Below are 23,339 nucleotides of genomic sequence, written 5' to 3' on the forward strand. Positions count from 1 at the left end.
TCTTTTGTATTTGAAAATAATGTTTCTTTTAAGTTTTGGGACCAAATGTTATATTTAAGATGTGTAAACACGTTGCATCATGATTAAAAGATTTTCGTAATGTTTGACGATGTAAGAAACTGCTTAAATTAAGTTTGTTTATGTGTTATGTTGTTAAAACAGGTTGGAACGGAGTTGTTATGCATTGATAGTCAAACGGGTCACAAGTATTAATTTGGTTGAAAACAACCACGTCAGAACCTGATCCCATAGTGGGATGATGGGATCCCATAGTGGGATCTAAAAAAAAAAAAAAAATTATCGTTTAAAGGCGTTAAAGCCATTTAACCCTCGACTTTTGTTTTAGCATATTACCTTTGAAACGGTCCTTTTCAATCCACTTCTTCATGTCTAATAGCCACGCCTCACGCTCTATATCTGTGACAACCCGAAAATTTCTGACCAAATTTAAACTTAATCTTTATATGTTTTCGACACGATAAGCAAAGTCTGTAATATTGATTCTCAAACTTTTTGAACTAATGTTATTTATTCAGTTAACCTTTGATTATTGACCGACGATTCACGAACATCTATTTGTAAATAGATATATATATATATATATATATATATATATATATATATATATACAAAATAAGTTGGAATATTAATTATTCATAAATAACTTGCAATGTGTATTTAAAAACTGATTTATGTATATTAAATAAAGATATATACATATATATAATTTCAAGTTATTTAGTAAACGATAGTAATATTCGTTTATTGATTCGATTGATATTTAGATAAGTTAACTACAACGTTTAAGATGAACAAGTAAAACACTAATTTACTACAGTAAATACTATTTGCTACAGTAAAACACTATTTACTACAGTAAACACTATTTGCTACATTAAAACACTATTTGCTACAGTAAAAATGACTTGCTATAGTAAAACATTATTTGCTACACTAAAAACGACTTTGCTACAGTAAATACTATTTGCTACAGTAAACACTATTTGCTACAGTGAAATACTATTTGCTACAGTGAAAACTATGTCGACAAACAAGAAAACAAAACATATTGGGTGCGTACCAGCTGGCCATGCGATCGCATGGGGTTGATTTTCAGGACAAGTCTATAAAGCTCGTCGATTTCTGGTTGCAAGCACACACACTCATATCTCATTCTCTCTGTATTATTATTATTATTATTATTATTATTATTATTATTATTATTATTATTATTATTATTATTATTATTATTAAGATTAATAATATTAATCTTATTATTATTAGTATTTGTATTATCAGATATCGTTACCGTTATTATTAGTATTATACATAAAATACTACGACGAGGTCATGAGCGTATTATTTTCAAAACGGGTTTTTTGAGCGGGATAGAGCTAAAGAAACTATGGGTTATAGCTATAGAGGTTATGGATATTGTTCGGGGGGTATTGCTAGTATGGTCAAACTAGTGTTTATCATCTCCGTTGCGTCTACATACTTTCCTGCAATATTGAATCTCAATATTGATACGTGAGTATTCATATCTCAACTTTTATATATTAATAGTGTATCTCTGATTAGTGCTCGAGTATATATATGTTTATGCATGCTTGTATGCTTTAATTTTGTCGTTAGATAGTTTATGATGAATCACGAATTTGATACATATGCTACTGATATAAAGTATATGATATGCATGTTTTTGGAAAGCTGGTGATAAGGCTAAAAAGGAACATATATTTCATAGCAAAATCCCCCAAGAAAGATAAGATTTTAGTTGCAATTGTTCCATTTTCAAGTAATATTCGTTTATTTTAAATAAGTGCGAAGACAAAAGGCGAAAACGACGAATTGAAGACACAAAGGTCCAAAAAGCTCAAAAGTACAAGATACAATAAAAAAGGTTCAAATTATTGATGAAGAACGTCTAAAAATGACAAGCGTACAAGTTACAAAACGCAAAGTACACGATATAAAATTGTACGAAAGGGCGTTCGAAAATCCGGAACCGAGGCATGAACCAACTTTCAGCACTCGACGCAACGGTGTAAAAATTACGAGTCAGCTATGCACAAGAATAAAATATAATATTTAAATAATTCATAATAAGAATAATATTAAATAATAAAAAGTTGTTAATTGAGCATTGTTCAGGGGTCATAAATGAAAATTCAAATTTATAATTTGCCTATAAAAGCTATGTAATTCGATCGATATATGGATACTTTTTTTTCGATCATTTTTTCTATCTTTTTCTTACTTTTCTATATCAAATATCAATATCTATATTTATAATTCTCTATCATAATGTTAATATAATCAGATATAACAATAATCTTAATTTTAAGTTTAAATTATGATAATAATAAGATTTATGATAGAGATCGTTTTGATTGTGTAAGTCGAAATTCTGTCCGTGTAACGCTACGCTATTTTTAATCATTGTAAGTTATGTTCAACCTTTTTACATTAATGTCTCGTAGCTAAGTTATTATTATGCTTATTTAAAACGAAGTAATCATGATGTTGGGCTAATTACTAAAATTGGGTAATTGGGCTTTGTACCATAATTGGGGTTTGGACAAAAGAACGACACTTGTGGAAATTAGACTATGGGCTATTAATGGGCTTTATATTTGTTTAACTAAATGATAGTTTGTTAATGTTAATATAAAGATTTACAATTGGGCGTCCCTATAAATTACCATATACACTCAATCGGACACGATGGGCGGGGTATTTATATGTACGAATAATCGTTCATTTAACCGGACACGGGAATGGATTAATAGCCACTAGAATAATTAAAACAGGGGTGAAAATTATGTACAAGGACACTTGGTATAATTGATAACAAAATATTAAAACCTTGGGTTACACTCAGTCGACATCCTGGTGTAATTATTAAACAAAGTATTAAAATCTTGTTACAGTTTAAGTCCCCAATTAGTTGGAATATTTAACTTCGGGTATAAGGATAATTTGACGAGGACACTCGCACTTTATATTTATGACTGATGGACTGTTATGGACAAAAACCAGACGGACATATTAAATAATCCAGGACAAAGGACAATTAACCCATGGGCATAAAATTAAAATCAACACGTCAAACATCATGATTACGGAAGTTTAAATAAGCATAATTCTTTTATTATATTTCTCATCGTATCTTTATTTACTGTCATTTTATTACTCGCAATTTTATTTACTGTCATTTTATTTATTGTCATTATTTTACGCACTTTAATTATCGTCATTTATCTTTACGCTTAAAATATAGAATCGACAAACCGGTCATTAAACGGTAAAACCCCCCTTTTATAATAATATTACTACTTATATAATTATATATATTTTATATAAATATAGTTAAAAATATAGTAAGTATCACCAGCTCCCTGTGGAACGAACCGGACTTACTAAAAACTACACTACTCTACGATTAGGTACACTGCCTATAGTGTTGTAGCAAGGTTTAGGTATATCTCATCCGTAAATTAATAAAACTTGTGTCATATTTTGTAGTATTTTGTATTAAAAATAATACTATTTCGTACCCTCACGCTACATCGCCAAGTTTTTGGCGCCGCTGCCGGGGAGCGCTAAAACGCTATATTTTTAATTATAATAATATTGAAATAAAATATAATAATATAATAATATTGAAATAGAATATAATAATATAATAATATTTTAGAATATATTTTGAATCGTAAAAGTTTTAAAAAGTCGTATTTATTAAATACTTCAGGGGTATATTATGTAAATTGTAATTAATAATTTCTATTATGTCGCTTTCATGTGAATAGTAAATTAATTAATTTCTTTTCATTTACTATTCATAAATAGTAAAGGAATAAAAAAAAAAGTTTTGAAAAAAAATAATAATTATAAAAAAAAGTATTAATTTGTAAAAAAAAATCATTTTTTTTTAAAAAAAAAAAATTGTAAAAGAAAAAACGTTTTTTTTAGAAAAAAAAATTCGTTTTAAAAAAAAAAAACTTAAAAAAAAAAAAAAAAAAACTTAAAAAAAAAAAAAAACGTAAAAAAAAAAAATTATTAAAAAAAAATATATATTTTTTAAGATTTTGTCTATAAAAAAAAAATTGTTTTTTTTAGTTTTATTACCTTTAGATTTTTAGACTATAGTCGCAACTTTTAGTATTAAGTTTAGTTTTGCCATAGTTATTTTTACTTCTAGAATTTTTAGGCTTTGCCGTAAAATTCCTTAAGTGCTTATTCCTTAGATTAAGTTTTAGGTGCTTTAGAATTTTACGACGCCGTATTTCGCACTACTTTCTTATTTTTATTTTTCGACGCCTATTTTTCGACCTTTTTATTTTTCGACCTTTTTCGACGCGCAATCTTTTTCTTTCTTATTTCTCGCCATTCTAGTTTTTAGGACTTAGATTTTTTTCTACTTCTTCTCTAAATTTCTTAAAATTACGAAAATTTATTTTAAGTGGTTAAATTGATAGACATCAAAATTTTCTGGTTCGTAGTAATAGTTGGATTTGTACGTGGACCGGGTTATTGGAGCCAAACAGTACTCAATTATATTGAGACCAAACGAATCCTGCCCCTCTGCTGCATCTTTTGGCTATTCGAAACGTGGGCAAAATCAGAAAAGTCTATTGATTGGACAACTTATATAAGTTTTTCTTATTTTTATAACTAATAGGATATTCTGTGAATGCACCGAGCAAAACGTTCACCACCTTTCATACGTTCACCACCTGTAACTCGATCAAGACATCGTTTAACAAATATCGCCGCCGTTGATTTTTCTTTAAACTCGCCATCAAGTCGACCAAATACTCAAACTCAAATTTCCGATAATCCAGTTTTTGAAACAAACATCACAATTGAGAATCCGGAGAATACTCAGGGACCATTCCAAGACCCTGATCCATTAATTATTCCTCCGGAACCACCAATCATTCAAACAGAGATTGTTGAGGAAGAAACCATTAAATCAGAAACCTCTAGTGATTCAGATACAACACTTCCAATCATGGAAAATACGGAACCTCTAAGTATGGAAGATCGAATGAGAGCCACACGCACGGGCCAAGGTCACGCCATTATTAAGCCAGAAGTTAATGCGCCAGATTATGAAATCAAAGGACAAATTCTACACATGGTAACTAACCAATGCCAATTCAGTGGTGCACCGAATGAAGATCCTAACGAACACCTTCGTACGTTTAAAAGAATTTGTACACTATTCAAAATCCGAGAAGTGGAAGATGAACAAATCTATCTCATGTTATTTCCCTGGACTTTAAAGGGAGAAGCCAAAGATTGGTTAGAATCGTTACCTGAAGGGGCGATTGACACATGGGATGTTTTAGTTGAAAAATTTCTTAAACAATTCTTTCCGGCATCCAAAGTCGTGAGACTTCAAGGAGAAATTGTTACGTTCGCGCAAAATCCAAATGAAACATAATATGAGGCGTGGACAAGATTCGGAAGGATGTTGAGAGGATGTCCTCAACACGGATTAGATACTTTTCAAATAGTACAAATCTTCTATAAAGGCGTAGACATCGCCACACGAAAAGACATCGACATAACCGCTGGTGGATCCATTATGAAGAAAACCGCAACTGAAGCTTACAAAATTATTGATAACACAGCTTCCCACTCTCATGAGTGGCATCAAGAAAAAGATATCTTTCGATCATCTAAAGCGGCTAGAGCCGATTCTAGCCATGACTTTGATTCCGTTTCCGCAAAAATAGATGCTTTCGAAAGACGAATGGAAAAGATGAATAAAGATATTCACGCAATACGAATTAGTTGTGAGCAATGCGGTGGACCACACTTAATGAAAGACTGTCACATTGAACAAACGATGGAACAACGTGAGAATGTTGTCTACATGAACCAAAGGCCGGGAAATAATTATCAAAATAATTATCAACCGCCAAAGCTAAACTTCAATCGAAATCAAAACATTCTTTACAATCCAAAAAGACCCGAAAATAACTGGTATAACCAACAAGGTCCGAATAACCAACCAACTCAAAACAACACTTTCAATCAACAAAGACCTGGCTTGTATAAACCACCACAACAAACCGAAGAGAAAAAGTCAAATCTGGAAGAAGTGGTATTTAAGCTAGTTGAATCTCAAACACAATTTATTGAAACTCAAACTCAAACGAATGAGAGGTTTGATCAGTCATTTAGAACTCAACAAGCTTCCATTTTGAATCTAGAAAAACAAGTAGGTACTCTTGTTAGATTGATGAGTGAAAGGGAACAAGGAAAGCTACCGAGTAATAATGAAGTAAATCCTCGGAATGAAAATGTTAACATGATATCAACAAATTCTGAAAAACCAATACCAGAAGATGGGAAAGTTTTAGATGTAAGTAACAATGAAGAAGTTACACCACCACCACCACCCAAGTATGTAAAGCCAGTGGTGGCACCATACAGACCACCCATCCCGTTTCCAAGAAAAGGAGTTGAGTATGAGCAAGTAATAGGTAATAAAGTTTGTGATACCTCTGGAAAGAAGAAGAAGAAGAATAAAAAAGTGCAAGAAACAAAAACAGTAGAAGTAAACCCTGTGAAGACAGTTCCACCAAATCCTCCACATAGGGTAGGTGATCCGGGTGAATTTATTGTTCCTTGTCTACTTAGTGACTGTGTCATGTATGATGCACTAGCAGATTTAGGTTCAAGTGTGAGTGTTATGCCTCTTTCATTATATAAGAGATTAGGTGTAGGTGAGTTAACTCCAACGGATATGAGTGTTCGACTCCTTGATCAAACCATTAAGCACCCAGTTGGAATTGCTGACAACCTACCCGTTCAAGTAGGTAATTTAACCTTTCTAGTCGAATTCATTGTCATTGACATAGAAGAGGACTCAAACGTTCCTCTAATTTTAGGTCGACCATTCTTAGCGTCCACCGGGGCGTTATTTGATGTAAGAAAGGGTAGAATGACACTTAGTAATGATGAGAAATCGATCACCTTTATGATTCGAAAGTCTAAATATCCACAAATCAAAACCGTTGAACCGACAAAAACGATTGGTAAGAACCATGTTGTTTTACCAACTCCAACGGTAATGCTTAACAATAATAGAACGCCTAAGTGTGGGGAAAATGAAGTAACACCTAATGATGACTTGATAATAAAGAACCCCATAGTTGATACGAAATTAAATAACCCCGTTATTAACAGTTCAATGAAGAAACTTTTTAAACGGGTTATTGATGCTAAAAGTAAGGGAAACTTTAAGTTATATAACCGGTTAATATCCAATCTGTCGCCTAAAGAAAAGGCGAAGCTAGTTGAATTTGTGGATATTACGGAAAAAGCTAGTCACTGGCTTAAAGCAAAAGTCACAGATATGCAAGTTGATTATGGACCAAGAGAAATTAACGATGAAGTTAATCACAATTTTGACACCACGGCTACCTAAGTGTGGGGAGATTCAAATGTTCTAAAAAGAAAATGCTATCTAGAGTTAGTTGTTCTGTTCTCGTGTAGTTCTGAGAATGGAACCCGATTGGTCTTTTCCGCTAGCAGACACTAAAGAACTAGTTTTCTCCCTCCATTCTGAATTTTTGTTTTGTAGGTTTTTTTATGAAATTAATATGCATTTTAATTTAAGTTTTTAAAAACAAAATTTACTTTAATTCATTAAGTTTAAAAAATGATTTCTAAAATTCGTCGTGAGTTAAAGACTAGGTCGTTGAGCCGAAATTGCTTTACCCGAGGGCGGGGCGACAAATTTTGTTATCATTTAATTTTATTGATCTAAAGTATGCAAAAAAAAAAAAAAAATTATTATATTAATTTTTGAACGTAGGGGTTATATACCAAACTTCAAAAATATGTATATATGTTTGTATTTTATGTTATGTACACAACAGGGTAAAACAGCGCACTTTCAAAGACTGTCATTAAGTTCAACAAAAAGCTACTAATTTTGATGACAAGGCGCAAAATATCAAATGTGATGTAAAATAATATGCTTACAAACTGGGTATTTTTAATCACTTTTCTACACTAATCACCCTCATGAATTTATAATTATAGTCTGATTTCATGCAAATGAGGGCATTGCATGATCTCAAGTGTGGGGAAGGGTTATAAATTCTCTCGGGTTTACACTTAGTTTATTTGTCAAATTTTCTGAAAATTTGAAAAATTTTCAATTAAATGAACTCAAAATCATGTTTATACATATTTATGAACGATGAAAACTAGGTGATAATACCGAAATTATCGTTACCTCGAAAAGGACATAAATTGAGAAACACCCTAAAACGCTTGAATTCATTTAAAATGAAATAGAAGAAAATAAAAAGGCAAAGAAAGAAACTAAGTGTGGGAAGAATGTACCAAGTTATTCAATTTAAAATATATATCACATATTTTTGTACAAGATTATTGCAGGTACTTTTGCTTTGGACGATACTAATCAGTTTTACCCGGTTTACTGTAATATATTTTGAAGAAAGATGGATCTACACGATGAATCAATTCCATCATTAAAAGGAAGTAAAGTCTTCCGAAAAAGACACGCGCTTCTTGATTTAGGTCATGAAGTTGTCGTCCAGACCAGCTGTAGGTTGACGAAAAATCTAGAAAAGTCATCACTAAAATCAGCAGGAAATCCACGGACCTCAGCATCAAACAGGGTCGCCAAGTGGTCAGATTTATCCTAACCATGAGAAGGATTTATCTCGTACAATGGGGAGGCACCGTGCAAATTAGCTTGATAAGACTAATGAATCAGATCCCCAGAAAGGATAATCTCCTTAAAGATCAAAAATCAGCTTTTAAGCCTGATATTACTCAATCCTTGAGATTGACCTTAAAGATTGAGAATTCAAACTCATGGAATTCAATGATATCTACACTCGAGCTTGAACGAGAAAATATTTTGATCAAAATTGCAAACCGATTTGTTTTCTGAAAATCCATTTTCAATGCGTTCATTACCATTGAACGTAAAATCCTAGGAATTCACCTGGAATTCATTAGGTCACCTGAACCAAATTGGGTGTCAACCGTAAGAACGGTGGTTGCATAGCATGGTCGGAGACAGGACCTTGTGCCAGACCGAAAAATCATAGGATGATCTTTACTATCGCTCCTACCAAGGATAGTTCTAGCATCCGACACGTTAAAAGACCATAATCATCTGCATGTCACGGGACATTGCCTTAACAGTTTCTTGTTCATCGCTTTCCTTTACAACCGGACGGTAGTTTACCGAAAGATAATATACGGAACAAGTAAACTGGATGTGTACTTTCCGATACCGGGATAGCAGTGGATTACACGAACCTAAAAGTTTTAGCCAAAATATTGATCCACAAATATATTTTGCAACACCGATGATGGATCAAATCAGAAAACTTGTCTAGGGTAAAATCTAGCTTAAATTTTCAAAAGATCAAATGTTTTCATAAAGATCCAATTTCCTTAAAGGATCTAAATTTTTATAGTCATGTGGGACTGTAAACCGCCTTTCAAATGTACACTTTGCTTTGGAAACCGAAAGTAAATCGGCTATTTGATTGCAAGTGTCGTTGTCCTAAACCCAAGGCAACTGTGGATGACACACCCACCTTTAACCATATCGTTACTATCATTGTTTATACCGCTCTATCAAAATCACTGATGTACAAAGTGTGAAGAATAAAGAAGTGATTCGTGTGATGTATTATATTATTTCAAGACTGTATTGCTTGAGGACAAGCAACGCTCAAGTGTGGGGATATTGATAAGGCTAAAAAGGAACATATATTTCATAGCAAAATCCCCCAAGAAAGATAAGATTTTAGTTGCAATTGTTCCATTTTCAAGTAATATTCGTTTATTTTAAATAAGTGCGAAGACAAAAGGCGAAAATGACGAATTGAAGACACAAAGGTCCAAAAAGCTCAAAAGTACAAGATACAATAAAAAAGGTTCAAATTATTGATGAAGAACGTCTAAAAATGACAAGCGTACAAGTTACAAAACGCAAAGTACACGATATAAAATTGTACGAAAGGGCGTTCGAAAATCCGGAACCGAGGCATGAACCAACTTTCAGCGCTCGACGCAACGGTGTAAAAATTACGAGTCAACTATGCACAAGAATAAAATATAATATTTAAATAATTCATAATAAGAATAATATTAAATAATAAAAAGTTGTTAATTGAGCATTGTTCAGGGGTCATAAATGAAAATTCAAATTTATAATTTGCCTATAAAAGCTATGTAATTCGATCGATATATGGATACTTTTTTTTCGATCATTTTTTCTATCTTTTTCTTACTTTTCTATATCAAATATCAATATCTATATTTATAATTCTCTATCATAATGTTAATATAATCAGATATAACAATAATCTTAATTTTAAGTTTAAATTATGATAATAATAAGATTTATGATAGAGATCGTTTTGATTGTGTAAGTCGAAATTCTGTCCGTGTAACGCTACGCTATTTTTAATCATTGTAAGTTATGTTCAACCTTTTTACATTAATGTCTCGTAGCTAAGTTATTATTATGCTTATTTAAAACGAAGTAATCATGATGTTGGGCTAATTACTAAAATTGGGTAATTGGGCTTTGTACCATAATTGGGGTTTGGACAAAAGAACGACACTTGTGGAAATTAGACTATGGGCTATTAATGGGCTTTATATTTGTTTAACTAAATGATAGTTTGTTAATGTTAATATAAAGATTTACAATTGGGCGTCCCTATAAATTACCATATACACTCAATCGGACACGATGGGCGGGGTATTTATATGTACGAATAATCGTTCATTTAACCGGACACGGGAATGGATTAATAGCCACTAGAATAATTAAAACAGGGGTGAAAATTATGTACAAGGACACTTGGTATAATTGATAACAAAATATTAAAACCTTGGGTTACACTCAGTCGACATCCTGGTGTAATTATTAAACAAAGTATTAAAATCTTGTTACAGTTTAAGTCCCCAATTAGTTGGAATATTTAACTTCGGGTATAAGGATAATTTGACGAGGACACTCGCACTTTATATTTATGACTGATGGACTGTTATGGACAAAAACCAGACGGACATATTAAATAATCCAGGACAAAGGACAATTAACCCATGGGCATAAAATTAAAATCAACACGTCAAACATCATGATTACGGAAGTTTAAATAAGCATAATTCTTTTATTATATTTCTCATCGTATCTTTATTTACTGTCATTTTATTACTCGCAATTTTATTTACTGTCATTTTATTTATTGTCATTATTTTACGCACTTTAATTATCGTCATTTATCTTTACGCTTAAAATATAGAATCGACAAACCGGTCATTAAACGGTAAAACCCCCCTTTTATAATAATATTACTACTTATATAATTATATATATTTTATATAAATATAGTTAAAAATATAGTAAGTATCACCAGCTCCCTGTGGAACGAACCGGACTTACTAAAAACTACACTACTCTACGATTAGGTACACTGCCTATAGTGTTGTAGCAAGGTTTAGGTATATCCCATCCGTAAATTAATAAAACTTGTGTCATATTTTGTAGTATTTTGTATTAAAAATAATACTATTTCGTACCCTCACGCTACATCATCACTGGCGAAAAATTATTAACTTTTCATTTAGAAATCGCGTGATTTCGATTAACGAATTAAAAGATATGGTCAACTGAATTATGTTTGACGTTAATTGAAATTGTGTTTGAAATTGTAAATTAGTATTTAAACAACTTGTCTATGAGATTGATAAATTAGATTTTTAGATATTACTAATCGAGTAAATGAATTTCTATATAAGGCATGTCTCGTTTTCGTGAACAATTGTCAAAATTGACTGTCTTATCAGATTTTAAAGCTTTATAAACACTATAATCTGATTTTACAAGTATTGGAAAACTATGTGAAAAAATAAAATATTTTCGATTGCCATGATAATTCAAATATTATATAGCTCCTGAAATAAATAATATTTTGAGTTTGATACACTATAAATTCGTTCAATTATCAAGACTTATACTATGTTAACAAACATGTATAGATTTAAAGATCATATTGGGTCAGGTTGATTTTTGAGATGACTTTTGTTAACTTTTGCATGTCGGTCTCGAGCATAAGGATTGTGATACACTATGACCCGACCTAGCTTGTTAGACATGTATTGACCAATATATGTTCTCTAGGTTGAGATCTACGGTTATTTTGCATTCTGAGTTTCGGTCACACTTCGGTGAATGACCTTATGTGCTGCTAAGGTGAGTTTATAGATCCTTTTTAAATACTTTAAATATTTTTGGACTGAGAATACATGCAATTTATTTAAACGCAATGGACACAAGTACATACTTAATTCTACACTGAGTTAAACCGAAAATCCCTTAGCTTTGGTAACTAGTAGCTGCCAGCACATAGGATATGGACTGGTGGACGCGAATACTAGTATATGGATCCATAGGGCTTGACATACCTATCCGAGCTAGAGCGCTAGCCTTTAAACGGACGTATGTTATTTGAGTTTATGACACGTTGGTTTACGTGTATTAAAACGAATAGGGTAATTATCATTATAACGTTAAGTTTAGATACCAGGGTGCTCTGTTACGTAGAATCTTTTGATAAACGTTTCGGATGAAACAACTGAAATCTTGTGATCCACCTTTATATACAGATTATGCGCAATATTAAAACTATGAACTCACTAACCTTTGTGTTGACACTTTTAAGCATGTTTATTCTCAGGTTCCTAGAAGTCTTCCGCTGTTTGCTTATACGTTATACAAGCTATGTGCATGGAGTCATACATGATTTATTCGAGAAAACTTTGCATTCACAAAATCATCACCATGTATCTTATTTGACTGTATTGTCAACGGATGTATTGTTAGAAACTATTATATACGGTGATTGTCTATACGTAGAAATCATCAGACGTCGAAAACCTTGGATTTATATATTCATTTATGGTGTACCTTTTCAAAAGAATGCAATGTTTACAAAACGTATCATATAGAGGTTAAAACCTCACTATGAAATCAATGAATGATGTATTCATCCAAATGGATTTGGACGGGTCATCACAATATCAGTTAACTGCCGAGACTCTGCTAGGTTTTCCCATGTTTTCGTGGAATGTGCCAGTAGTTGGATTTCTTCGTCTAATTTCCCATTGATACTGTTATTTAAGTTTCTTAGTTCGTTTTTGACGAGCTTCAACTTGTTGAACAGTACACGATCCGGCCTGTTGCACTTTAATTTTGTGTTCCAGATTGTTGAGATTTTTTCTTCAACGCCAGGTTGATCCAACCAGACATTAAAAACTTTGGTGGGCTTCGACCCAAAGTCCATGATGCCATCACGAAGAATAACTGGACAGTGATCTGAGAGATTGTGATCCAATATAGTCGCATTTAAACCGGGCCAGAGATTGTTGAATTTTTCTGAGATTAAAAATCTATCAAGTTTGGCATACTTGATTCCATTGTCACTGTACCTGGTATATTTTTTGCCAGACAAAGGTAAATCAATCCGTAATATTAATAGTTCATCTTTTTCTTTTGAAAAAATTAATTCAAAATGCATTGAACTTTTATCAAAATTTTATTATACGTATTCAACTTTCAGAACACCTATTGTATGCATTCAACTTTATATTTTATCACGGTTCAAGTGACCATTTACCAGTAATATGCTTTGTTTGTAACCAGTTAACTTTTTTTATTCCAAGTCAACTGCCACATAGATAGATTTTACCCTTTATTTATCCCTAAATCTCTCCATTTTTCTTATTATATTGCAAATGCAAAACATAAGAAGAATGTCTGGTACGTTCTCCTCATCTTCCAGAATCACCACGACTCTAAACTTAGAAATCCAATATTGTGATTGTGGTCATCGATTGTATGTGAATTATGGACTAAAAAAATTCAGGAAGAAGATTCATTAGTTGCCCCATTTTTTTTTATTTTTTATTTTTTGCGAAAATACGAATACTCATATAGAAACGGGGTCATTTTCAAAAGAAAAACGCCCTCAACAGAGAATACAAAATAGACGGGAAAACGGGAAAGCTCGCACCTAGATAATAACTATCTAAACGAAACTACCTATAAGCAAGCCTCCCTAACGACCCGAAAACCATAGAGACAAACAAACCAAACAAAACTGATTATAACACGAAAAGAGGTATCACGTCTAACTAACTATCGAAACAAACACAACTACTCAACCATGAGGACCCGCCATTTTCAATTTATCGTTAACCGTCTCTTTCATGGAATTTTTCCCGGACCAATTTCTATCTTGTACGATAACACATTGGCAGATCCGTCACCCTGTGAGTTCTTGTATGCCAAAAGTGTCACCATAACATCGAAAGCCGCAAAATCCTCCGCGGACATATTGCCTCGCCCAATCGCCGATGAACCGCCTTCTTTACCATATTGAGGACCCATAAACAAGTTTTGAATTACGTCTTCGTAATTCAAGTCATCAACATTTTCTTTAAACTTATAAGTACCAGAAGTAGAAGCCTCGTTCAACTTATTTCTAGACCTCGGATTAGCTTCACCAAGCAAATCTTTAGAAACATCTTTATTCAAGACATACCATGCTCTACAAAATCCTTTACACGCGGGGATTTCACAATCGCAATAGCATCTTCTGCTACGACCAATCAAGATCGGTAACGGCCTATCTTTGTTGGATTCTAAGTTTCGATTAGCAAGAAATTCTTCTTTCCTTTTTTTCTTCTCCTTCTTCAAATGGGCCAATCTTTCCGCAAATGTTAAGTTATCATCATTTTGTTCTGAATCTTCAGAAATATCCTTTAAACCTAAAAAAATCAGCTTCATTCTCTTTAGCTAAATCACCAACATGTTCAACATCCTTCACTTCAAGTTTCTTTTTTGGATCAACATCCTTCACTTCCAAACAAATTCTACCACCCTTCTTTTTCTTTATAACTTCAAAATCAATAGCACCTTCAATGGAAAAAATATTTTCAACAGAAACAACTCCATTCGAAATCGAATCAACCTTGTACATAACATCATGATCGTGACCCAAAACATAAGAGTCCACGCAATTGTTAGTGTCTTTGACACCACTTTTAGTAATATCAATGTCAACCGAACCGACTTTAAAAACATTCCCTTGGACGTTAGTTACAGTCCCCTGAACGATCTTATTAACACCACAAACAGGGACACAAGTTGATTGAACAACTTTATCCAAATCATTGTTCGTCCCCTTTAACTTGACCACGTCAACATACGATGAACCACATACTTTGGCTTTCACCGATTCCAAATTATTTGGAAAAATAGTGGCAGCAGGTAACGAATTAGACGTTACCTCAACATTACAACCAAACTCGAAAAGACCCACTCAAAATCACAAACCGATTATGTGACAACCCAGAAATTTCTAACCAAATTTAAACTTTATCTTTAAATGATTTAATGTTTCCGACACAATAAGCAAAGTCTGTAATATTGATTCTCAAAATTTTTGAACTACTGTTATATATTCAGTTAACCTTTGACTATTGACCGACGATTCACGAACATCTATTTGTAAATATATATATATATATATATATATATATATATATATATATATATATATATATATATATATATATATATATATATATACACACACACACACAATAAGTTAGAATATTAATTATTAAAATTAATTATAAATAACTTGTAATGTGTATTTAAAAACTGATTTAGGTATATTAAATAAAGATATATACATATATATATAATTTTAAGTTATTTAGTAAATGATAGTAACATTCGTTTGTTGATTCAATTGATATTTAGATAAGTGAACTAAAACATTTAAGATCAACAATTAAAACACTAATTGGCTACAGTATTTTTGAATTGTTACAGTACCCAAAAAGCTACAGTATTTTCGAAAATCACTATTTGCTACAGTAAAAAAACTTTGCTACAGTAAACCACTATTTCAAAATGAAAATGTATGTATATATATATATTTTATAAGGTGATAAAATAAAATATTAACTTAATCTTAAAACGATTTGATTTAAAATAATATTATTAAATATATATTAATAAATAACGAGACGTTGATTTATAGAAGTAAATGACCACAACGCTCAAATGTAAAGATTATACTTTGAGTAAAATAGTTTATTGATAATTTAAGACTATATTTTGACAAAGATACGAATCACGAAACGTAAAGTGCAAGTTTTATAAGCGTACGAAAATGTATTCGAGAAATCGAAACTGAGACATTAGTCGAGCGTAAACGTACGAGTCATCGGACCAAAAATTTCAAGTCAACTATGCACGTAAATTTAATATAATATATAATTAATTATATAAATTATATATATATATATATATATATATATATATATATATATATATATATATATATATATATATATATATATATATATATATATATATATATATATATATATATATATATATATAATATGTCGACAAGCAAGAAAACAAGCGAATGTGAGCTGTCACTAGGGGCCATGCGATCGCATGGGTTCCCCTCACATATGCCATGCGATCGCATGGCAGGGCTGGTGAGTTCAGGTCCTATAAAAGCTCGACGAATTCTGGTCACCATTCACTCATTCACTTCACAATATCTCTATCTCTCATATTACTACGTATATAATTTATTTATTTAAATTATTATTATTATTATTATTATTATTATTATTATTATTATTATTATTATTATTATTATTATTATTAAGATTAATATTATTATTAATCTTAATATTATTATTAGTAGTATTAGTATTATTATTAGTATTATACGTAAAATACTACGACGATGTTATGAGCGTGTTAATTCAAACAGTTTTTTCGAGTGGGATAGAGCTAAGGAAATTATGGGTTATAGCTGTGGAGGTTATGGGTATTATCGGGAGTATAGCTCGTGAGTCAAACCTAGTGTTTATCATCTCCGTTGCGTCTACGTACTTTCCTACAATATTGAATCACAATATTGATACGTGAGCATTCATATCTTATCTTTTATATATTAATAGTGTATCCATGTCTAGTGCTCGAATATATATGTTTATGCATGCTTGTATGCTTTAATTTTGTCGTTAGATAGTTTATGATGAATCATGAATTTGATACATATGCTACTGATATAAAGTATATGATATGCATGTTTTTGGAAAGCTGGTGAAAAATTATTAACCTTTCATTTAGAAATCGCGTGATTTCGATGAACGGATTAAAAGATATGGTCAACTGAATTATGATTAACATTAATTGGAATTGCTTTTGAATCTGCAATTAATATTTAAACAACTTGTTTATAAGATTGATAAACTGGATTTTCAAATATTACTAATCGAGTAAATGAATTTCTATATAAGGCACGACTCATCTTATTGAACAATTGTCAAAGTTGATTGTCTTATCATGTTTTAAAGCTTTATAAACACTATAATCTGATTTTACAAGAATTGAAAAACTATGTGAAATAATAAAATATTTTCGATTGCCATGATAATTCAAATATAATATAGCTCCTGAAATAAATAATATTTTGAGTTTGATAAACTATAAATTCGTTCAATTATCAAGACTTATACTATGATAATAAACATGTATAGATTTAAAGATCATATTGGGTCAGGTTGACTTTTGAGATGACTTTTGTTAACTTTTGCATGTCGGTCTCGAGCATTAGGATTGTGATACACTATGACCCGCCCTAGCTTGTTAAACATTTATTGACCAACATATATTCTCTATGTTGAGATCTACGGTTATTTTGCATTCCGAGTTTCGGTCACATTTCGGTGAATGACCTTATGTGCTGCTAAGGTGAGTTTAGAGATCCCTTTTTAAATGCTTTAAATATTTTGGGATGAGTATACATGCAATTTATTTTAAACGCAATGGATACAAGTACATACTTAATTCTACACTGAGTTAAACCGAAAATCCCTTAACTTTGGTAACTAGTAGCTGACAGTACATAGGATGTGGACTGGTCGGCGCGAATAATAGTATATGGATCCATAAGGCTTGACATCCCCGTCCGAGCTAGAGCGCTAGCCTTTTAACGAACGTATGTTATTTGAGTTATGACACGTTGGTTTGCGTGTATTAAAATGAATAGGGTAATTATCATTATAACGTTAAGTTTAGTTACCAGGGTGCTCTGTTACGTAGAATCTTTTGATAAACGTTTCGGATGAAACAACTGAAATCTTGTGATCCACCTTTATATACAGATTATGCGCAATATTAAAACTATGAACTCACCAACCTTTGTGTTAACACTTTTAAGCATGTTTATTCTCAGATTCCTAGAAGTCTTCTGATGTTTGCTTATACGTTATACAAGCTATGTGCATGGAGTTATACATACTTTATTCGAGAAAACTTTGCATTCACAAAATCATCACCATGTATCTTATTTGACTGCATTGTCAACGGATGTATTGTTAAAAGCTATTATATACGGTGATTGTCTATACGTAGAAATCATTAGATGTCGAAAACTTTGGATTTATATATTCATTTATGGTATGCCTTTTCAAAAGAATGCAATGTTTACAAAACGTATCATATAGAGGTCAAAACCTCACTATGAAATTAATGAATGATGGATTCGTCTAAGTGGATTTGGACGGGTCATCACAGTTGGTATCAGAGCTTGAGGTCATAGGGAACTAGAATTTGCATTAGTGTGTTTAACTGGTAATTGTTAGGATGCATTAGTGAGTCTGGACTATGACCGTATCTGTTTTTACCGAGTTTTACTTATCATTTCTTGTCAGAAATTACATGCTTATCATTCTTACGTCTAGACACGTTTCCTGCATTTATCGCATATATAGTGTACAGAAGAATTCATATCTTAGAATATCTATTACTGTAAACTTTGCCTGACATCTTCCGAAAATTCCTCCGTGATTTATGGAATTTTGGTATTATATATACATATGTAAATTATGTATTGAAGAGTACCAATTTAAATTCTATAATCAATTTCATATCAAAAATCATCTCTCTAATTATATAAGATGGATCATGTATCTAGTTCAAATTCCTTAAACTCCGACAACTATTCCGATATGGATATTCACCTGAACTCCGAAGACAGTGTAACCGGAATGGATCAACCAATCAGCCATCACCTATTCTGGATGAATTGGGGATGGGTTCGTAGCCTACTTAGTCATTGGAGACAAGAAGAAGGTGATCCCTTCCATCCACCACATTCCCCTCTTGGCGAAGAACCTGAAGCACTTACCGGCGAACCTGTTCGTAATACCATTTTCTCTCTCATCTCCAGAGTATCTCATCATGATTACATACTCTCTCAAATTTTAGATCTTATTCATCCGCTCATCCGAACTACCAATCATCCCGGTGTAGTAGAAGAAGTCAACGAGCTTCGCGCTCGGGTAGTGGCTTTGGATAATATGGTGCAAAGATTACAAGCACCAGCAGCATCACCAGCATCAACAATACCACCATCATCAACACCAACAGTATCATTACCACCACCAACAACAACATCCGCATCCCACACCTCAACATCACAATATGTACCTCGAACATCAACGTCATACGCACCATAGATACCAAGGAATACCAACAACAACAAACGATGAAGTATCGATTCATAACTTCATTGAAGAAATATTCTGCAGAGAATATGTAGTTTCTAAAAGTTTTAGAGATTACTTATTCTAGTTCTAATTGTAAACCAGATGAGTGAGTGAATAGAAATGATGAAATAAAACCCTGATCGAAATGGTGCATGATTTAGAAGCTAAATCTATTTTACCAGCAGCATCAATAGTACCGTCAGCATCACCAGCACCGTCAGTATTGTCAGCATCGTCCACATCAGCAACATCTACAACATCACAAGCTCCGCCAGATCCATAATCACCGCAAACATCATCACTAATCAACAACGCGTATATCGTATCAACGAGTTATGAAGTATTAACTCATTCCCTCTGAAGAAATTATATGTATATTTTATATATATATGAATTTTGAGATCAAAATAAATCTTTTCGTACTAAGCTATTACGTGTGAATCTTAACTACTCGGTTAGTTCATGTTATTAATATGCTATGATGTACATCCTTCGTTAATGACTTAACAATCATTAACTATAATCTCTGCTTCGACTTAATAGATTCCACTTCATAATAAATCAAGTGTATTATTCAAATACATGTTTGATTTTACACTTTTATTTTCGATATACTTGAAACTTTCCAGAAAACATCATTCGTACCTTGCGAAGTTAGCAAGAGTTCCAAAAGCACCAACATGATTCACTGAGGAAATATCAATAAAACTGAATAACGAAGTATTGATTACATTAGTGAAATACTCCGCAAAGATTATGAAATCTTTAATGTTTTAGAGATTATTCATTTCTAATCCAGCCGAAAATCAAATGAGCTTAATATGATATTAACTCATTAAATCTGTATTACATCTGAAGAAAATATACATACATATATTTTCATAAAGACTGTAATAAAATTCTCTGGTACAAAATATTACTTGTGAAACTTTTACGGGTAGGTAATACCCGAGAGATATATAAATTCACAATTAATATGTTACATTCTTCGATTCTGATTCAGAAAATCATCAACTATACTCACTACTTTCACAACGATATACATTCTTTCATAGAAATCAAAACAACCATTCGCATCCAAATTTGATTACATATTCTGATTTTGAAAAATCAGAATCCAAGACAAACTTTAACAGAAAACATCACTCTTAGATTCTTACATCTTTCAAATGCCATACTTTGAAGTCAAAACTGTACTAGAACATCATATGTATACATATAACATTCATCTCTTAGAATTATGAGCTTTCATTTTGAAATTCTGAAAAGCAACCAGTCTACGAATCAATACTCTGAATCTTGAAAAAGCTGATGAAGCAGCAAAAACTGTAAACGACTTTAACAGTCGAAAGTTTGATGATAAAGAATAGTGTGTTGGCAAAGCTCAGAAAAGTTGGAACTGGAAAACGAATTGAGCAAACCATGAAGGAGGCTGTGGACAAATCACAAAGACTAAACCTGCCTTTAAAGAATCCAAATGGTTCAGTGTCTGCTGAAGTCATTAACGAATACCTTGCTCCTGACTCTAAACTTTTACGGATAAAATCTTCTTCATCATCTTTTGATATTAGAAATTCTAAGATATCATCATATCTTTCATTATAAATATCCTCGATATTTCTGAAGATATTTTCATAACTATTCTTATCTGAAATCATTTATCTCATCGCGTTATCTGTATTACATCATAAAGGAAATTGTTTAGTTTCTATATTCTGTAAACCTTCGAGTTTAAATTATGAATATTTTTGAAGCAGTGTTGGGAACTGAAGCATGAATTAGTATAATATATTGACACTTGATCAATGTGATTATATTACAGTAAGTCATGCTGAGTTTCTAATGGAACGTGATGATTCACGGATCATAACGTCATCATGTGCCATGTTACACGACTCTTACATTCTATCTAATATATAAACATATCAAGAACATAATTTCTTGATAGTGCTATCTTTTCCCATAAATTCTGGTAATTTGACAAGTCAGATTGTGCTATTACCGTTTCTTTCTTAGAACATTAATTATGTTCATTCCGAAATTCATACCTACGAATTCTGGACCATTATTCGCTTGATTTAAAGTCGGAAAGATAAAACAAAAGCATGAAGCTTCAAAATATCAATGGGAGTATAAATCACAGTAAATTGGAGAGAGTATTAACTGTGGATGTCAATGATTATGAAAAGACAGAAGCAGAGACATCGAAATATAAGGGAAGATATAAAACCCAACAACCACCCAAAAATTATAAAATGTATATATCGATGAATATAGCAATATAAAGATAAGGGAGGACTAAAAACACTATAAAACCAAGAGTATAGTAGAAGTGAATAAATTCTTCTGGCGGCAGATGAAAAAGAAGAATGACCGATATGAAGGTTAAAAGTATATCAAGAATTAGAACTGGATGGAGCATATTGACGAATGCTTTAAAATATGAATTGAGGGAGAAAGAATAAAAGGTATGAGCTGTGGAAAATAAGGAAACGAATGGGGTAGATTTATAGTATAATATCAGACAGGAAAATCGAGACAGATCATCGCATTAAATCGAAAAGGATCATAATTTCTTTAATTAGCGAAGAATCAAATCTTATTACGAAGATTTTCTCCAAATCTCTTGAACTCCGAAAATCAACCCATCTACGTCAAAAGATATGACGAAACTTATTTTTTCTCATTTCACTCTTTTGTGATAACTTCACTCGTACACTTCGCATAAACAATTTGTTTTATCCATATTACTCAATGATGATAAAACTTTAATTTTCAACTCGTATAAATCATGAAAACATACTTATTGTCATCCATGACCATCCCAACTAAATTTTGAGACAAAATTTTTTTAACGGGTAGGTACTGTGACAATCTGGAAATTTCTAACCAAATTTAAACTTTATCTTTAAATGATTTAATGTTTCCGACACGATAAGCAAAGTCTGTAATATTGATTCTCAAAATTTTTGAACTAATGTTATATATTCAGTTAACCTTTGACTATTGGCCGACGATTCACGAACATCTATTTGTAAATATATATATATATATATATATATATATATATATATATATATATATATATATATATATATATATATATATATATATACAATAAGTTAGAATATTAATTATTAAAATTAATTATAAATAACTTGCAATGTGTATTTAAAAACCGATTTATATATATTAAATAAAGATATATACATATACATATATATAATTTCAAGTTATTTAGTAAACGATAGTAACATTCGTTTGTTGATTCAATTGATATTTAGATAAGTGAACTAAAACGTTTAAGATGAACAAGTAAAACACTAATTTGCTACAGTATTTTTGAATTGCTACAGTACCCAAAAAGCTACAGCGTTTTCGAAAATAACTATTTGCTACAGTAAAAAAAACACGAGGACAAGGAATACCAGATAACTGATATCCTGCAGCTGCAAGTTCTTCTTGCTTCATTAACTTTAAAAGCTTCAGTCTTATGATAAAAATGCAATAAATAAATAAAATACCTTAACAATCAAATCTAGTAACCATCGGACAAACACCGTCTTAAAGACTCAAATTTTAACGGTATCCATCGAACAAACGTAACCATGATAACCATTTGAGTTGGATATCAGAAACCTTAATTAGTAGTCCGAAACCCT

Source organism: Rutidosis leptorrhynchoides, chromosome 8 (genome assembly GCF_046630445.1).
Source record: "Rutidosis leptorrhynchoides isolate AG116_Rl617_1_P2 chromosome 8, CSIRO_AGI_Rlap_v1, whole genome shotgun sequence".
In the NCBI taxonomy this organism is placed as follows: Eukaryota; Viridiplantae; Streptophyta; class Magnoliopsida; order Asterales; family Asteraceae; genus Rutidosis; species Rutidosis leptorrhynchoides.